The sequence below is a fragment of the Myotis brandtii genome, unplaced genomic scaffold (assembly GCF_000412655.1).
Source record: "Myotis brandtii unplaced genomic scaffold, ASM41265v1 scaffold952, whole genome shotgun sequence".
In the NCBI taxonomy this organism is placed as follows: Eukaryota; Metazoa; Chordata; class Mammalia; order Chiroptera; family Vespertilionidae; genus Myotis; species Myotis brandtii.
The window spans coordinates 625,548-632,704 of NW_005371930.1; the positions used below are offsets into that span (position 1 = coordinate 625,548).

Genomic DNA, 7,157 nt, shown 5'->3' on the forward strand with positions numbered 1-7,157 from the left:
TCCCGGCAAAGGTGGGCGTTCTGCCCCGGCACTCCTGCCGTGACCGAGGCCCAGGGCTCCCCGCCTGCTTTCCTGAGCCGCCACCTCCGGAACGCAGTGTGGACCTCAGAAGTGCTGCCGTGGGTCTTAGTGACCCAACACTGACCCACCAAAGAGCTCCTCTGAGAACCACCAAGCAGGGCATGCAGAACTACAGAGCATTAAACAAAGGAAACAGCCCTGGCCTGGCCGGTGCGGCTCAGTGGGCAGAGCGTCGGCCTGCGGACTCAAGGGTCCCGGGTTCGATCCCGGTCAAGGGCACGTACCTCAGTTGCAGGCTCCTCCCTGGCCCAGGCCCTGGTCGGGGCTTGTGCAGGAGGCAACCAATCAACGTGTCTCCCTCACATCGATGTTTCTCTCTGTCTTTCCCTCTCTCTTCCATTCTCCCTAAAAATCAATGGAAAAATGTCCTCGGGTGAGGATTAACAAAACAAAGCAAAAAAGGGAAAGGGAGAGAGAGAGAGAGAGAGAAGGAAAGAGAGACAGACCGATTCCCGCTCTCTGTCCCCTAAGCACAGGGAAGGTGAACACAGGGACGTACTTGACATCAAGGGGTCACCGTTCACACGGAGGCATCTGCTGTTGGGAAGATCAGGCCCATGGGCTGCAGCCAAGGAGGCCGGGGCAGCCTCCGCTGGTTCCCACGCAGCTCCAGGCTGGGAGCGCCCCGATTGGCCCGGGTCCACGTCCATCTCTACTGGGCCATGCGCTGCGTTCCCGGGGGCGGGAATGTTTTGCGAATTGTGTCAGCTCACGTCCAGGACAATCCCCGCGAGGCAGCGGGCGTTGGGCTCCTGGCGCTGCGCCGCGCCTGGCACAGAGGCGCCCAGCAGTGCCTGCGCCACCAGAACCAGGCGAAGGTCTGCCTGCGACTCACCCAGACGCACCCTGGCTCGCCTTCCAAAGACAACAGAGCGAGAGGGCGCCCGGAGCAGAAGTCAGCGTCCACCTCGGGAAGGCGGTCAGACACCGGCAGGGTGACCATCACGTGGCGGGGATTGAAAAACAAAGCATTCGAGGGGGGCAGAGGGCGGGGATCCAAGCCTAACAGCGAGGCAGGTCCCGCCTCAGCAGGGATGGGGCAGAGGTGACGCCGATTAACACCGACTAACACCTCTATCCGCGGGGAGAGGCCTGTTCCACGGCCCGAGCTCGGGACCGCACACAGGCGTCACCACAGGCCCTGCGCAGAGGCGGGCACGGTTCTCAGGCAGGCAGCGCAGAGAGAGAAGCTGGGAAGGCTCGGCGGTAAAGGAAGTGAGGAGCTTTGAAGAAAGGAAGGCAGTTTCATCCTCTGGTTGGAAGAGACCAGGGGTGGGGAGCGTCCGGCCCGCGGGCCTCATTCGGTCTGGCCCTGCCACGGCATCGGGGGTGAGTGAATGAGATGTTTGACCACATAGAGCAGGCGAATGAGTAAGGTGGTACTGGGTATGGCCGGGATGATGTTATAAATACCCACATGGCCCCGGGCGGAAAAATACGCACCCCTAGACCAGAAGACGGAGAGAGCCCCCAGGGCCGGCTCCATGGGCAGCACCACCTCTGCCCGCTCTGTCTCCCCACGGGAGCTTCCTGGGACCCCAAAGGCTTTTTTGAAATTAAATGTTAAGCCCTGATCGGTTTGGCTCAGTGGATAGAGCATCGGCCTGCGGACTGAAGGGTCCCATCGATTCTGGTAAATGTCATTTACCTTGGTTGCGTGAACATTCCCAGTAGGGAGTGTGCAGGAGGCAGCTGTTCGATGTTTCTCTCTCATCGATGTTTCTAACTCTCTATCCCTCTCCCTTCCTCTCTGTAAAAAATCAATAAAATATATAGTTTTTTAAAAATGTTCAATAACCGCTCGGCACTGTCCCAGCTGTGGAGCACTGCTCTGCGCCTGCTACCTGACACCCGGGAGAAGGACAGATGCCTCGGGACGCAGGACACGGACGGACGTTCACACTCAGATCCCGCATTTTGCTCGCAGGTCAGGTAAAGGTCACAGCCGTTAGCGCTCCCTCTGCCCCTGTGGCTCTGTCGCCCGCCCTAGTTTCCTGTCCTGTAAACCCTGTGGGATTGTCACCTCGCAGCTCGGCAGTGCCGTCTCGTAGAAACCGCTGGCCTCTGCTTGGCCACGCTGGCCCGGGAGACCTCGCCGGCGGATGGGGGGCCGAGGCGGGTGTCTGTGCGGGAGGACGTGTGCGTGGCAGGCAGGACGGCTCGCACCGAAGCACTTTCCTGCCGCTCTCACCACGGCCGTGTTCCAGTCCTGACGCTTCTCCGGGTGCGTCTCAGACGTTAGGCTTAAGACTTAGAAGCCTTGTAGCTTAATGTGCTGGCCTAGTGTTTAAAGGAACATTTCAACATCCACAAAAAAATGCCAAACGGCTCCTGTGCCCTCGCCGGGCACCAGGAATTCGAGGAACCTGATTAATCATTACCACCGCCCAATGATTAACAGGCTCACAGGCTGCAGAAACGGCGACGAGACACATGGAAAACAGAGGGGATGCCTGAGCGGGCACGGTGCGAACCAGGCCCACTGTGTGTGAGTGAGTCACACCAGGCACGTCGTGGACTCTGTGCCCAGCACGAGGGCCTGGCCACGCTACCTAGAACCTTCCCAGCAATGCCCGAGGCGCTGACATGCTGTCGGAAGAACCTGGCATGTGGAAATGGGTGACAAGCCAGAATGGCACAGGAGAGGAGCAGACAGCCTCTGTCCCTTTATCTAAATGTGCAAAAAGCACATTCCCAGCCGGTTCCCAGGAACACACCCGCCCGCCCTCCGCACAGGGCCCCACCCTGGGATGTGTCCTTCCTTCCCCACCGCACTCTCCCTCCTCCTGAGAGCGGCGCAGTGCGCTAAATCCTGCAGCGATCGCTCTGCGGAGGCGACAGGGACCCAGAGGAAGCAGCCACTGTCGGTCCCAGTGAAATTCGAGTGCGCTAAGCTTGTCCCAGATTACGTCGGTGGAAGCGAGATTCACATTTAACGGGAGCACGGCCCGTACAGATGGCACCCCAGCGATGCGGGGGTAGGGGTGGGGGGGGGACCGCCGAGCGTTTGCCAGGCACGTGACAGAGAAGCAACGGAGGACCAGGGCCTGGCCAGCGACCCAGCGGGATGACACCCCAGAACGAGGAAGGCCCCACAGGCTTTGGCGGAAACAGATCACACAAGCAACGGGCTGGGCCTTCGTTTCGGGTGAAGCTGATGGTCACCGTTGGGACCGTCAGGGCAGGAGGGAGAGTCCCACCCAGCAGAACACACCCATCTCCGTGGGCAGAGGAGGCCTGCGCTCGCGACAAAAGCAGCGTGCCCGCCGCCACCAGGGAGCTGATGGGCGGGCGCCTGAGCCCTGACCGTGCCCAACACCAGCACCACCTGCCGGGCACCTACCAGCAAGAGAGTAAAAAGACAACTCATCGAATGGGAGGAGAGACTTGCAAATTATACATCGGACAAGAGACCCGCATTCAGAGCCTGTGAAGAACTCTCCCAGCTCCGCACCAAAAAGGCAAACATCCCGATTAGAAACCGGGCGGAGGATTCGCACAGACCGTTCTCCCCAGGAAACCTACCCACGGCCACAGGCACGGGAAACCACGCTCAGTCCGCCACTCGGGAGATGCGCGTCCAAACCACCGGGAGACACCGGCGCCCACCCCCAGGATGGCGGGAACCCACGGGACAGGCAGTAACCAGAGCTGGCAAAGACGTGGAGGGAAATGGAGTCTCCCACGTGGCCGGCGAGACGAAGAAGACAGAGCCATTGCAGAACGGTCCGGCAGCTCCTCAGAAAGGTCACACAGTCACCCTGGGACACAGCAATCCTACTGCGGGGGGGACGAAAGCACACGTCCTTCCCATGAGCGCTCACAGCCGCACGCTGCATCACAGCCGAACAGCCGGAGCCACCAGGTGTGCGCCAGCATAGATGGGAAGATAAAGTGTGCGACTTCCACACAATATATATACATACATACACATATAATACATATTCATACATATATATATACATGTCTATAATAATAGAAGCGTAATATGCTAATTAGACCGGACAGCCGGACGACCTTCCAGACAACCTTCCAGACATCCTTCCGGATGACCTTCCCGAGGCCCTTGCACTAATTTCCTGCACCGGGCCTCTACTATGTTAATAAAACATCTGAAGACAGAGTAGGGCAGCAGGGCCCCTGGACGCTTTTCTGAAGACCAATCTGCCCTCTCCCTCCAGGGTCACTGCTTTACACACACACACACACACACACACACACAGCAAAGCGGGCACAACCCAAGGGCAAGAAGTGTCCGGCAAGCGCTCCTGACACCCTGTCCCGAGGGTACAAAGAGAACAGCGCAGGTGCCCGTCCTCGGGGCGCGCCACCAGGCTCCGGATCAGGCCTCGGCCGCCTGGGGAGGCCAGCTGCCGCAGCTGCAAGGGCAGAGCCCCTTGCACAAATTTCGTGCATCAGGCCTCTAATATATATATATATTTCAGAGAGGAAGGGAAAGGGAGAGAGAAACATCAATGACGAGAGAGAATCATTGATCGGCTGCCTCCTGCATGCCCCTACCAGGGATTGAGCCCACAACCCCAGGCAAGTGCCTTTGACCGGAATCGAACCCGGGACGCTATGGTCTGCAGGCCGATGCTCTATCCACCAAGCCAAACCGGCTAGGGCTCCATACAATATTCTTGATGATGAAAGGAAAGGAAGTCTTGATCATTATGTTCAGTGCAAGAAGCCAGTCACAGAAGACCCCGTGCCACTTGAGTCCCTTTACACGCAATGTCTAAGATCGGCGAATCAGACAGGAAGGAGACTGGCGGTCGCCTGGGCTGGGGCTGGGGGGCTGGGGTGTGTGGTTTCTCTCAGGGGCGATGAAAACATTCTAAACTGAGGCCGTGGCAGCGGTGGCTCGGCCCTGGGCGTCCAGCAGCCACAGGACTGTGCGGTGCAACCAGCGATGTACGGCGTGTCGACCACTTCTCCACAGGGACACTGAGCACAAAACCAGAGAGCCACCCGCAAACGCTCACAGCAGCTTCATTCGTAACGACCCCAAACCAGAGACCACCCCGATGCCCTCCGAGAGGCGAGGGGTCGAGCCAACTCGGGGCGTCCACACAACCAACGGCCTAGGGGGCTCACGGGAGTGATGCTGAGTGAAAAACGCCAACCCCGAGGGCCCTACCCTGGGGTTCATTACGTAACTTTTTAAAATTTTTCTTCTTTACACATATCTTTATTGATTTCAGAGAGGAAGGGGGAGAGAGAGAGAAAGAGAGACATCAATGATGAGAGAGAATCGTGGATCGGCGGCCCCCTGCACGCCCCACACAGGATCGAGCCCGCAACCCGGGCCTGTGCCCTGACCGGGAATCGAACTGTGACCTCCTGGTTCACAGGTTGACACTCAACCTCTGAGCCACTCTGGCAGGGCCACAGCTTTCTTGAAGTGAGAAGGTGATGGACAGAGATCGGGTGGCCAGGGACAAGGAAGGGCTGGGGGAGGGCGGGCACCTGAGGGGCCGCCGGGTGATGATCATGTTCTGTGTCCACGGCCCGAGCCCACGCCCTGGCTGGGATGTCACTCACTGTTCTGCAGGACGTCGCCGCCGGGGGAGCGGGGTGAAGGCCCGGGGTCTCCCTGTATTAGTTCTCAGAGCTGCAGGTGAACCCGCAATTTTCTCAAAACTGAAAAAGCTTCATTTAAAAACGTGCGAACAGGAGGTCAGTCGGGGGAGATACTTAAGAACAGCTGAGCTGCTCCTCATTCCCCCAGTTCACACGCGGCCACAGACGTGGCTCGGATCCAGATGTCGACACTGCCTTTGTGGCTCAGTTGTTTGCTTTTTAACTTTTTATTTGGAAGTAATTTCTCTTAAGTTGCAACACACACACAATAGTACAAGGAACACCGTCACCCCTTTACCCACATTCACTCATAACAGATATTCTACCCTTTGGCCTATCATTTGCGTTTTCTCTATAGGCAGGGAGCCCGTGTGTGTGTGTGTGTGTGTGTGTGTGTGTGTGTGTGTGTGTGTGTGCTGTGAGTAGGACATGCTCTCACACACACAGCCCCCTTGTCAGGTTCAGTAACTGTAACAGACATGCTGATCGCCCTCAGATCCGCCAGGGCCGGTCCCGCCCGGACAGCATGGCCCTCCGCCCCGGCCAGGCCAGGTGCTGCGCGTGCCCTCCTTCCTCCTCTCGTCTGAAACAGCCCACGGCGCTCCTGTGTTTCTCTGACATGAGACTTCAAGGACCGTGTCCACGCCCTCCCGTGTCCAAATGGGAGGTGGGAGCTGCTAGGTTCTGACCTGAGCACCTCGTTTCAGGGGAACCCCGCGGGGAAGACCCGGCAATCGAACCCCTGCCTCCAGGTGCCCAGGTGGCGTCCGAGGCTGGTTCCCGGGCACCCGGCCTCACTGTGGGCAGCGCTTGGCCTCGCTGTGTCGGGGGCCAGCGGGGACCGGCCCACGCCTTCCTGCTGGGAACAGAGGCTCCCAGCTCAACACGGCTCCACCCCATTCACCACGACCCAGGAAGGAACACGGAGCACCCAGTGAACAGGCAGTGAAAGAACAGAAGCAGGCCTGGCCGGTGTGGCTCAGCGGATAGCGCGTCGGCTGCGGACTGAAGGGTCCTGGGTGTGATTCCGGCCAAGGGCACAGGCCCGGGTTGCAGGCTCCGTCCCTAGTAGGGGGTGTGCAGGAGGCAGCCGATCCATGATTCTCTCTCATCATTGATGTTTCTCTCTCTCTCTTTCCCTCCCTCTCTGAAATCAATAAATACATTTTTAAAAAACAAACAGAAAGAAAACCTCCTGCGCGCTGATGCCAAGCAGCTCGATACAGTTCGGACGTTTAGCGACCGTCGCTAACAACACACCAGGCGGCTTCTGCGGTAGCCGCTCCTCTTGGGGGACAAGCCCATTCTTAAAGAAATGGGGAGCAGCAGCATCTGCCATAAAAGGAGTGAGCTCCCCGCTGCTCTTGGTGAAACGGGGAGGGGTCCGGCGGGCTCTGCTCCGAGCCCCGCTGCGGGGAAGAACCGTCATGTTTCCGGGACTGACTTGCGCTCCCACTGGGCCGAGTGCGGAGCGTGGAGGGGCCGGTGGC

At 58.8% G+C, this 7,157-nt stretch overlaps 1 protein-coding gene across 3 annotated transcripts in view; it reads right to left on the bottom strand.

Moving 5' to 3' along the window:
- Positions 1–7,157, bottom strand: part of PPARA (peroxisome proliferator-activated receptor alpha) — an 86,502-nt gene that overhangs the window by 40,792 nt on the left and 38,553 nt on the right. The window contains exon 1 of one of the 3 annotated variants that reach the window (XM_005886012.2): positions 2,105–2,488. The exons of the other annotated variants lie outside the window; for them this stretch is intronic. The gene's annotated coding sequence lies outside the window, so the exon portion shown is untranslated. Of the gene's footprint in view, positions 1–2,104; positions 2,489–7,157 lie in introns of those variants that run through there. 3 annotated transcript variants of the gene reach the window in all.